The 13,064-nt window shown below is 36.1% G+C and overlaps 1 protein-coding gene across 2 annotated transcripts in view; it reads right to left on the reverse strand.

Moving 5' to 3' along the window:
- Nucleotides 1-13,064, reverse strand: part of MED13L (mediator complex subunit 13L) — a 261,135-nt gene that overhangs the window by 162,438 nt on the left and 85,633 nt on the right. The window lies entirely within an intron of this gene.

Genomic DNA, 13,064 nt, shown 5'->3' on the forward strand with positions numbered 1-13,064 from the left:
CATAATTAGGACAGTGATATCAAACAGCAATTACACAGTACATGTTAGCTATTATTAATATTCCTACTGAAAGAAGGAATAACCTGGTCAGAATCTTATTTTCTCACTGTACACAGAACTTACTGCCATTTGGGGTGAGGGAGTACCTGAAAGAAAAGATCAACCATCTTTCTCCAGTCCCACATTTGCACCAGCTAAAAGGCACATGATGGAACAAAAGAAGCTGAAGTGCCACCTCCACAGTAGGGATCCAATATACGATAGTCATTATTGTCCCTACTATGGAGGTGGCAAGAGAAGGCTCAGTGTATTTGTGACTGGCAGCTATCACAAATCTCCCACCTTCCCCATCTCCACCACCACACATAAATTAACAGAAAAGAGAACCAGCCCTGACTGGTGTGAATCAGTGGGTTGAGCATCGCCCTGCAAACCTAAAGGTCACCAGTTTGATTCCCAGTCAGGGCACATGACTGGGTTGCAGGGCAGGTACCCACTGGGGATGGGGCAAGAGGAAACCAACTGATGTTTCTCTCGTGCATCGATGTTTTTCTTCCTCTCTAAAAATAAATTTTAGAGAATCTTTAAATTAAAAAAAGAGAACCAGAAGCAATCAATTTCTATGATAGTTATATATTATATATCTATAATATCAAAAATCTGTTTTTATCCATACAATAAAGAATTAAAGGTAAGAGCTATGAACACTTAAAGGCCAAAAGCAAGTTAAATTCAGTCTCCTAGAAGAAATAATGGTCAATAGTCCAATGGCACATCCCCACGGAAGGCAACTGTTTCTCTCTTCCTGAAAGAAACAAACCAGAAGCAGAAAACATCTGCTTCTATTTTAACCCACTTCCCTTACTGAAGGAAATTTTGTAAACAAACAGAAAAACTTAATATTCAAAGCGTACTTAGCTTAATTCTTCCTTTTGCACTTAGTACATTTGTCCACAAGCACAATGAAGGTTTACTTACACCATGGTCTCACAGGTCCTTCCCCAAGTGGACAACATGCAGATCAAAAGAAACAAATGACCCCTTCATTAAAAACAGAAAAGAGAAAACCTAATACGCATACATATATTAGTGTCAGTGAAAGGAAAACTAAATTAATAGCAGACATAACAACAAGAAAAAGTAATAGCTGCCCAGAGCTTTGTTCTTGTAGCAGTAGAGAAATAGTGGTTAACATTAGGAACAGCTTATACTTAGTTTCCTATGAGCTAAGTGCTGTGCTAAGTGATTTCTATGTACTAAACTCATGTAATCCTCAAATTCAATGAAGTATTATTATGATTCTAATTCCCCAGTTTACAAAGAAAAAGAAATTTAGTGGTTTGTCAAAAGTCGCACGGCTGGTACCCAGAAGGAATGGGATTTAAACTCAAGTTTGACTCCAAAGCCCCTGCTCTTAATTATTGTATTTACCTATAACCTTCTCTCGATTGGATCCCTACCCCAGCCATAAGCCTGGACCTAGGACTCTGGTATTGTCAAGGCCAATTAGTGGCATTAACAAAGATAAAGCAGAGTCATCTTCCCACCTCCCAATAAAAAACTGTTAAAAGCTAATTCTAGTCGGTATACTTTCAGGAGAAAATTCTACTTTTTTTAAAATTTGTTTTTCCAATGCTGTCAGTTCAAGCTCACCTTATCCAGAAACCACTGTTTTGAATGACTCATTCTCTGAAGATGTCAGGTAATTAAAGAGTTACTGTACTGAAGAATGGAAAATTTGTGCAGTATTACTAGTTCAATAAAATAATGTGTAAAGTACCAACACTGCATAAAAATACACAGACTCTTAACCTTTACTTTTTACAACCTATTAAAAGATAGATATTTAATTCCAACCAAAGAAAATAAGTATTCAACTTTTACAAGTAATATTTTTGGAAAAAATACTCTTTTTTAGGCTTTGAATACTTCCAAATCCCATGTTTATTTTAAATTAATTTAATGAAAGAAGGCCAATAGGCTAGATAGAACAAATCTACCATAATTCAGTCACAGTATGTACATTTCATATTTGCTCATGAAAATGTTTACAGCTTGAAATAGGAGAAGCTTTTTTATCTGACCCTATGAAGTACTGTGGGCAATGCTGAGGTTCATTTAACTGTCAGAGCACCATTTTGCTACACAACATCTCAAATAAGTGTCTGCTTCACACTTATCTATAACTAAGACTTACATAAAACAATCAAACTTGAAACTGTTGACATATTAATTATTCTTTACTGCGCCTAGTCCGAGAATTTTTTTTGTCCTTCAAAAGACTAAAACAAACATATTGATTCTCAGTTCCAAGTATTCATTCTTTCATTTTAATAAAATGATCAAAGATATGTAATTATACATATATTTTTATGATTAAAATAGTAAGGCAACAAGTAAAAATTAAAATATCATTTCCATTATTGTAATATACATGTAAACTTACAGTCCAATTACTTTTTATTCAATTGAATAGAGGAAAAATTTCTGCATATCAATTATTTCCATGTTTCTATAGACAAGTCACTCTTGAATGGTTTTCCTTAAACCTTTACTTATAAGAATTTTTCTTCAATCTGTTACTGTAAACAATTGTCATGATTTTATTTCTTTAGAAAAATAGTGAAATTCTTTACGTTTGTATTACTATTAGCAACATGTTAAGGTTCAAGTTCATCGACTTTAATTTTAGTTTTGCAGTGGTACTAAATCTGTCTCCAACTATATTTTCCAGCAAAAGTAAGCTATAACTTGCATTTTTTATGAAACATACATTATACATAAGACATACATTAAGATACTATTTTTTTACTCCAAATTAATAAAAGAATACTAAATTAAAGGCAGCACAGTATAAATGTGAAGAGCCTCCAATTCCTGAGAAGGAGTTTTAATAGGCCAAACTTAAGTTTAATGCCTATGACAGGAGAGAAGTGATGTTAATTCTAAGTCAAGCATTAGCGTAAGTTAAGGAAGGTATGCTATACACTGCAGGCCATGTTTCCAACTGCCAGCTTTCTCTTTATATATGAGTATCAAAGCATCAAATGTATAAACAACAATCACATGTGTATGTATGCAGAAATACTGTAATAGGCAAAGCAAAGTCAGATTTGGAGTTATTTAAATAAATGCATGATATTAATTCTTTAGAATCAAAAGGAAAGAGAACAAGAATATAAGATGCACTCTAAGAGAGGATATTCCCAAAATGTTTTTTCCTTTTCCCCCCTCACCATTTATCCCCTCTATACCCTCTTCCACTTCTACCTACCCCACAAAAGATTCAACATTTGCACATACGAAGGAACATGTAACACCAACAAAATGGCAGATGTAAATTAGAGGTGAAATGGTGTAATGACAAGAGGAACTGTCATGTGACTAACATTTTGATAATATTGATAATGATTAACAATTACTGGACATTTACTATGTCACTTTAAATACATCATCTCATTTAATAATTTTTATAATCCTATGAGGTAAGTACTATTAATACACCAACTTTACAAATAAGGACACTAAGACACAAAAAGCTAAAGTAGTATTTCCAAAATCACATGGCTAGTGAGTGGTTCATTTGGATTCAATTTTTTTCTATTCTATGCAAAACACAGAAATGTAACAAGGCATGTCAATCATCAGCCAATAGTTCTTAAGATTTCATTTCTCTAAGAAAGTAAAAAAAAATTTCATTTCTACTTCCTTCAACTACAACAAAAAACCCATTACCATTACTACAAAAGAATTTTCTTTATTGGGTTTTTCTAAGTTTTAAAGGAAGGGGAACATGTAAAAGTTAAATATTGATAGCATAATATTTATTTAGAAACTTCTTTAAAGAAATGAATTCTCTTTTCTGTGTCACTGGATACAACAGGGTCAAAGCAGAAGCTTTGAGATTATACGTCCAACAAATGAAGATCCCAATCTCCGAGCTCATGTAGACATTACAAAAACTGTTTTGATAGTATGCGTTTATTTTAGTATTGGCTCTCTGCCCAGAGAGTGCCAGAATACATTTTAACCAAGTAGACAGAAAACGAAGCAGGATGGATATGAACTCCACTTTAAATCCACTCAGGTCTATATAACCCCACAATACAATTTCCTCTCTTATTAGTTTTATATACAAGTAGACTTAGGAGGTGAACAGGTAATTTTTTTAAGTTCCATAATTCATTTATCATTTTAACTTAGAGTTAACATTTCTGTATACTTTAAGTGTATATTTTAATTGGATTTTGGAGATTTAAAGAAAAAAAAAACAACAAACCACCAATCTGATACCTTGTTTTGTAAGGTGACATCTGTGAAAAGGCTGTAATATTAAAAGAATATACACAGGTATATTTAACTGTCTGGAAAGAATTATACAGACTACCGTGTTTTTGAATACATGCAAATATATAAAGTTATTTATAGATCATATGTACAGCATCTATACTTTAATTCCATAATAATTGCTTCTCTTGCTTTTCAAAGTAAATATTGAACTCTACACTAGGTGATTCTCAAGAGGAAAGAGTTATAATGTGCCACATCCCGTTCCTTATGTAAAAGCATCAGTGTGAAATAATAAAAAGCTAATGTGGTCCTAACGATTACTACACTTATGGAATCAGTTATGCAAACTCTGTGATTTATTTTTCATGAACATTAATCCACTATTTGCACAGGAACAAAAATAACATAAACTAAAAAATAATTTATATCATTTTTACTGCTGAGTTTTCCAATAATTCTATTACAATTCAAATCATCAATATCAGGTCATATTTCATTGTAGTGAAATTGACAGAAATGTCACATTTTTCACAAAGAAATATAGAAGTCCCAAATAAGTGTTCATTAACTTATTTAATACAGGGTCCGGCACAAATAATGCCCCCTTTTTATTAAAAAGTCATGAGCATGTAATTCTGTAACATAACAATATCACAACTCAAGCATACCATATGACATTTTAGGTAAAATGTTCAAATTAAAACTATAAATTATTACACATATATTATTATCCTACCAACCATACTCAAGCAGGCTTTACTTCTGCCAGACCCTATAGTTTAAAAATAGTGACAATTAATTTTTAAGCAGTAAGGCTTTTCAATTGTCCTGTTTTTTTTCCAACATACATTTCAATGCTATTGCATGAAACAAACGTAGTCAACATAAAACAATGTATATGAACCATGAAGCATCACAACAGGGGCCACCTCTTACTGTTCAAAAGGGTTTTAAGCACTGCAGCGAACACCCCAGAAGCACCACAGTACAGCAGGAGACAGCACAGAGCAAAGCAGTGGGAGACTGCTTGCTTGCATGAAACTGGACACGTCATTTAGCAACTTGGGGTCTTGCCTATCATCTGTAGGAACTAGATCCTTAGTCTGCAAACCTTTAAAGCAGAATCCTGGCCACTGTCAAGCCCCCAGAATAAAATGGATAAAAACAGACCCACACTGAATCCCTCCAGTAGCAGCTCCAGAAGCAGTTCTGGGCTGTACCCAGGGCCTCAGCAGAATGGAATCTGAACACCTAGGAGTCTGAAAACACCTATCACCTCTTGAGCAACCTCCACTACCAACCCCCAAGTTCTTTGTGTGTAATTAAATTAACATGAGAACCCATCTTACTGCTCTTAAAAATATCAATCAGAAACTAGATAAAGCAATTACATTCAATAAATATTTACTAAATATTCAGTAAATATGGGAGCTAGATCCTGAGGATTAATGACAAAGACATAGCCCCTCCTTTAAAAGGAGCCTATAAACTATAGAGGAAACAGATACAACCAATTATAATACAAACTAGCAAAAGCTATTGCAGAAGTAGCAGAAGGTGCTACTAATTCACATATTAGGGGCAGCTTACTCATTGGAGGTGTCACATCATTCATTCACTAATGAGTTGGCCCCTCCTGTCTATAAACAATTCAATTTCCTCAACCCAAATCCATGTGTCTGTCTACAAAAGGAAAAAAGCCAATAACAAAAAGACTAAGAAATAGAGCAATAAAATAGTAACAAGAAAGTTTATTTATTTATTTAAGCAAAAGGGAGGCTGTTGCAGCTGCAAGAGCCTCTTCTGACTGATGTGACATGAGTTGTTACATTTAAAAACAGACACTTTAAGCAGATGGCTATTCAGCTAAAGGCTTCAGACATTATCTCCCACTCTCAGTCACATGTGCCAAAGAAGAAAGCACTAGTTTTCTACTATAGCTTCAATACAGATACACTGAGAATTATACATAGAACCTCAGACTGGTGATAAAACTGCTAACCAATCTCACTTTGCCCACCTCAATTTACATTTATAAGATGGTTGTAAGTTACAAAGAAATACCAAGAAGCAGAATTTAAAGCCTAGGTAAAGAATTAATTATATTTCATTGTGTAAATGTACCAGAGTTGTGTAGTCTATTCATCTACTGGTGGGCACTTGGGCTGTTTCCAACACTTGGCTATTGTAAATTGTGCTACTATGAACACGGACAACTGTGTGGGGATTGACTGTGGGAGCAGGGATGGGTAGGATGGGCGGAAGAGGGCAAAGGGGGAAAATTGGGACAACTGTGATAGAATAAACAAGAATTTAAAACTATAAATCCAGCAAAAAATTAATTTTAAATACCTTAAATATAGGTTATAGCTAGTAGACACTTCAAAGACTGCCCTGTACTAATACATACTTCAGGTTATGTTTACTTCTGGTCATTCACTCATGTCAGAAGTTTCCACTGCTTAAGTAATGACCATACCCACAGGCACTCTCTCCAGCAGAGCCACACTGGTCTTCTTTCATTCCTGGAATCTACCAAACCTCCTGTCATCAAGAAATGCTGCCTTCTCTGTCACAGAATATTGTCATTCCTCTCTTCATCTACTTCAGTTCTGCATCTACAGCTATCCTACTTCACATCTCAGTTCAAATGACGTTCTCAGATTACTCGTTTCCTTTTATTAAGTCCCATATTATTTCTATGTTACCAGAGTTCACAATTGCTATACTTAGCTTAGTTTAAATATTTTTCATTTATTTGTGATTTTTTAAAAGAGTTTATTTATAGCCCTGGCTGGCGTAGCTCAGTGGATTGAGCTCGGGCTGGGAACCAAAGTGTCCCAGGTTCCATTCCCAGCCAGAGTACATTCCTGGGTTGCAGGCCATAACCCCCAGCAACCGCACATTGATGTTTCTCTCTCTCTCTCTCTCTATCTCCCTCCCTTCCCTCTCAAATAAATAAATAAATAAATAAATAAAATCTTAAAAAAAAAAAAGAGTTTGTTTATTTTTAGAGAGAAGAAGGGAAGAGAGGGAGGAAAAGAGGGAGAGGAACATCAATGTGTGGTTGCCTCTCACACGCCCCCCGCCACCCCGCACCAACTGGGGACCCGGCCTGCAATCCAGGCATGTTCCCTGACCAAAAATCAAACCAGTGACACTTTGGTTTGCAGGCCAGTGGCACTCAATCCACTGAGCCACTCCAGCCAGGGCTATTTATGTGATTTTTTAAATGTTTACCCACCCTCCCCCCAACCACAGCCCAAATTTAAAAATTGCAAGTTCAAGTTTGTTTGTACATGCCACTATATTCCCCAGTGCTTACAGCACAGTGACTGGCACAAACTGAGCCCTAAATAAATATCTGTTGAACAAATGAGTCAAGAGGGGGATCAAAAAAATCAATATATATCTTTCAGTAGGAAAATTTATTACCACATTCTCAATGGTGATCCCCCAATAATTTATTTCCACTCTATAGGAAATTCATGAAAATTACTCTTTAGGGATCAAATTTTTCATGCTTTGACTTCAAGTATTAAGATAAAATTTTTCATACATGACCCCATGAATTTACATCACAAAAATAATAGGGCACTCTAGACTTAAATATTTAAGAACGAGGCTATGCTTTAAAACGACTTTAAAGAGACAGAAGACTAAAGACAAGTTTGTAAAGATAAAGAAATAGATATGAAAATGGATTAAAAAGAAAACTCAGACCATAAAGAAACTCCCTGAAAGAGTAAATGGTCTTACACAGGAGACTATATCTCAATTTCTGTTAGAAAAAGGCATAAGGTATAAAATTGTTGGCACAGTGAGATTATTACGATGTTTTTAATACATGAAAAAGTATTCCTCAAATAAAGGCAGATTAAATATCTAATTTTTTAAAAGATTTTATTTTTTTAAAGATTTATTTATTTATTTTAGACAGAGAGGAAGGGAGGGAGAAAGAGAGGGAGAGAAACATCAATGTGTGGTTGGCTCTTTTGCGCCCCCTACTGGGAACCTGACCTGGCCCACAACCCAGGCATGTACCCTGACTGGGAATCCAACTGGTGACCTTTTGGTTTGCAGGCCGGAACTCAATCCACTAAGCCATACCAGCCAGGGCTAAATATCTGATTAAAAAACAAACAAACAAAAAACAAAAAACAGGAAGCAAATTATATGCCAGCCTGTTAATGGCGTAACACTTCATTATACAAATGTCACAATCGACAGCCCAAAAAGATATTATGTATCATTCATTTTTCCTTTTTAGACTTATGCTGACTTACAGGTTTGAAGGACGAATTTTCCCCCACAATATTTACACTTCTAAAAATCTTGTTTTAGTAAGGGCCATATAAGTACTTATTTCATGTAGAGATCACTTTGAAGTATCAAAGATTGATTCATCGTATTCTGTATATTCCATTAGGACACAATTATAAATTATACTATCAAATGGTGACCATTTAAATGTAGCTACCTTAAAAAAAATTGTGTAAGCCTATGTACATACTCCAATGTGTTCTTTCAGTCACCTGGATTTTCATTTTCTTGATTTTCTTGTTCATTATTGCTTCACTGCTAACATTTTCTTTTGATGCGTATTGATCATGCTAATAGCTATAATACTGCTTTTCATGCCTGGGATTGATGGACTATATTTTATAAAAATCCATATGAACTGACAAAAGAATTTATTTAATGATGTTTATTCAAAGATATGACATTTTCTAGACATTTCACCACACCTGAAATACTCGAGATAAAATGTTAGCTTGAAAAAAAACATAACTTACCAAATCATCTAATATTTTATACTAATTCACATGGAATTTTCATGGACCATATAAACTACATACACTACCAAGTCTCCATCACCATCGCCTATCAAACCAACCTAATCTTGTGCTCTCTACCTCTTCAAAGTATAAAACAAATAGCCATATGGGAATGTAGTTTTCAAAGTTTAAAATGAAGAACTTTTTATTCAAATACAAAATCCTAAATGTTACAAAGATTTAACCACCGTATTTTCTGGCCTATAAGACACACCCCCTAAATTTGGGGAAAGGGTGGTGTGTCTTACAGTCCAAATGTAGCTTGCCTGGTTCACTGTGGGGGAGGGCGGTAGGGTGAGGTTACTAAATATTTTACCACATTTTTTTTGCTTCAAAATTTTTTTCCTATTTTCCTCCTCTAAAACCTAGATGCATCTTATGGTCTGGTGCATCTTATAGTCCTAAAAATATGGTAAATTAGCCATAAAAATAAGAGTACAGTACTAAATAGAAGTAACATATCTCTTTATTTAACTCCCAGAACAGTAGTACCTGGTTTCTGACTGACTGAAGGAACAAATTAAATGGCACAAATATTAGGCTCCTTCACCACTTAATCCCTGGCCTCCAACCAGAAGGAAGATAAGAAAACTGAACATGTCTTAAATGTGGACAACCTGTAAGCCTGCAGACTCCAACTCTCTATATAAAACTATTTAATCCTGCCAGATGCTTTCTGGAAGTCTTCCTGTTTTATAAAGTCTTATTATCTTACTTTGAACATAGGGATGATTCAAAGCAAGATGCAAATTAAAATAAGAATTCTCTTCTTCACCACCCCTGAAAAGACAATGCTTTGTTTAAAACAATTCCAATAATGGTTGTACAAGGGAGGAAAAAACAAGTGTCGGGTATATAATATAGACACTCAAATACTTATTGAAAGAATATAATCCAAAATGGAAACCCACCAGATATTACAGGCAAGGGGGGAGGAAGTGCAGGAAACCCACCCTCTGAAATAAAAGCCACAGAAGGCATAAAAGAGCCTGAAGGAGTCCTCAAAGTGTGGCAGAACCAAGATGTCCTGTGACTCCAATCAAAGAGATCAAAATTGGACCTTAGAAAAACATTATTAAAATGTAAATATTACATACAACTGTCACAGCACTGAATCAATTACGAGACAATGGGATTTTGGGTGACATATTGTTTAAAGGAGTTTGTCCAAAGCAGAAACAAGGCCAACCATGACAGGCACTAGATAACAGAGACGCACAAACTACTGAGGGGCACGACACAGTACTAGACTTTCTCATAACCCGAGTAAAACACCCAAGAAACATACCCAACCCCAACTTGGTGCTGTTACAACAGAAGGATCTTCATTACCATTATTAGATATCGGGGCAATGAAGCACAAGAAAGAGGAGAAGACACAAAGTCAAGAAAGTGAGGCTTAACAGAAGGCAAGGACAAAAACGCTCTCTGGAAAGAACAAGTGGTAGGATGTGCCCAAAGTCAAGTCAAACAAAACGAGCCCTGGCTGGTGTAGCTCAGTAGATTGAGCACTGTCCTTTGAACCAAAAGGTCACTGGTTCAATATCCTGTTGGGGCACATGCCTAGGTTGAGGGCCTTGTCCCCAGAGGTGGGAGTGCGAGAGGCAACCATAGATGTATCTCTCACATAATCCCCAGCCTGCCACTTTTTCTCTCTCTCATAATCTTACTTCTAACTTCACTAAGGACAGTAATTGAAAGATAAATTTCTCAGACTCCTAATTCCACATCTACATAAAGACCAGAACCTGGGGCTCACCTCTATTACCATAAATCATTGGTATTCAACCTGGGCAATTCTGACAACTAAGGAACATCTGGCAAATTCTGAAGACACTTTTGACTGTCAAGACAGAGGAATGGAGTATGCTACTGGTATCTAGCAGATTGAGGCCAAAGATGCTGCTAAACGTCCTACAATGCACAGGACAGCCCCTCAAACAAAGAATTATCCAAAATGTCAGTTGGGCCAAGACTGAGAAACCCTGGCACAGATGAATTTTCTGTGTTCCTATCTAAGGCAAATCCCTGGAAGACGCACTAGATTCCATCCACTCTCAGCTACTACAGGAGCCTTGTCCAGCAATTCTCACCTCTCACTATTACATCAATCTGTGTAAAATAAGAGGCAGAATCTTAATTTAATGAATCCGATAAAATCTTATTATTTAAAGTAATATATACTTCAAGATATCAAAAGATTTGATTAGTCAAACTTAAAGGATCCAACCAAAGCTGTAGCAGTTCCTCCTTAACATATACTATTGTTTAAATATGAAAGAAATTTCTAAAGAACCTGAAAACGAGTTCTTTAATACAGTCATCTTGAAATCTTATCTGCATACATCATTTATGAGTGGGTTTTTTTTTAAAAGTTACAATCCAACTTTAAGATTTTTCTTCCCAATTCAAGCATCCAGCCTTCTGTTTAAGAATATGCACGACATCAGTGAAGTCTAAATTTCCGTTGCACATCCAACTGGAATCTGGCATTGACAATTTAGACAACAGGAATACAAAGCACTCTCTCGTCACCACAAATTACATCATAAAACAGTCACTTCTTTTAAAGTAAATCAAAGTTATAATTAAAATAATGTTTGTAAAAGGGAACAGAAGAGGATAAAAGATTACATTTCTACAAATTATGGGTTTATTTTAAAAAATGGGAACACTAGAAGAATCTCAAAACAAACTTTGATTTGGTGGCGGGAAGTTGGTTATTTAAACATAGCCTCACTACCAATGCTAAGCCCTAAAATCACATTTTTAATTGCTATTGCCACAATGAACTTTGGAGAACTGGAAACCTCATGGGGTTTAAAACTCACAGGTTCTACCACTTTTCACTATCTTGCATGCCTTCTCCCAAATGAAACTCTATGGCTGGTCATGCTAATCATCCCTATGCATCAACCTTCCATTGGCCCTCTCTTGGTTCCCTGCATACTCTGACAAAACCCTAGTTAAATCCAAACCAGCTAATTTGTGCCTGAACCTGTGCAGATGAATGTGACTACAAAATCCCAAACCAACATAAACTGGTCTTGCTTTAAGTTCAAAACTACAACTAAGTGAGTCCTTGTCATCGTATAGAGAACTAATCACATTTCCCTAGGCCCTACACTTTACTACTCTGCTAGAAGACTCTTTTCTTCCATACTCTTCACAAACCTCTGACACCTCTTCCTCTATCTTTGCTCTCAAGTGATGATGTTGCTTCCTTTTTCCATGACAGAAACCACTGAAGGAAAAAAATTCTACATCCCACATCTATCACCTATCTGCATCTATACTCATCAACTCTGCTTTCTCGCATCACCACAGACACGTCCTTGTTCTGCCTCAAACCAACCCCTCCTGCCCTGGTCAGGTGATTCAGCTGGTTTGAGTGTCATCCTGTGCACCAAAAGGTTGTGGGTTCGACCCCCCAGTCAAGGGTGTGCGGGAGGCAGCTGATGGATGTTCCTCTCTCACATCAACGTTTCTCTCTCTCCCACTTTCTCTCTCTCTAAAATCAATAAACATATCCTAGGGTGAAGTTTGTTTCCCTTCATTTACAGCTAACCCCTCCCCCTTATGCCCTCTTCCCCATTTCCTATAGCTTACTGAAGAACACCTAACAGTGCTCCAGCAAAGTCTACCCATCCTTTCCTAGCTTTCTCATTCTTACTGTATCATTCCCAACATATAAAACAAGTTTTAAAAAAGTAGAAGGGAGAAGCACAGAAACATAGATATCTTGTCATAAATTTAGAGATTCACAAAACACAATGTGGAAACCAATGGACTCCAACAAACATCTTAGGTTTACTCTCCCCAGTCTGAGATCTCAGTCATTACCCAAGGACCACCCCCTTTAGAAAGTTTCCTCTCCCCCCTCCCACCCAAGTTTCTGCAGGGCACTCTCAGAGCACTTGGATCACCCTGCTAACA

The sequence above is a fragment of the Phyllostomus discolor genome, chromosome 13 (assembly GCF_004126475.2).
Source record: "Phyllostomus discolor isolate MPI-MPIP mPhyDis1 chromosome 13, mPhyDis1.pri.v3, whole genome shotgun sequence".
Taxonomy (NCBI): domain Eukaryota; kingdom Metazoa; phylum Chordata; class Mammalia; order Chiroptera; family Phyllostomidae; genus Phyllostomus; species Phyllostomus discolor.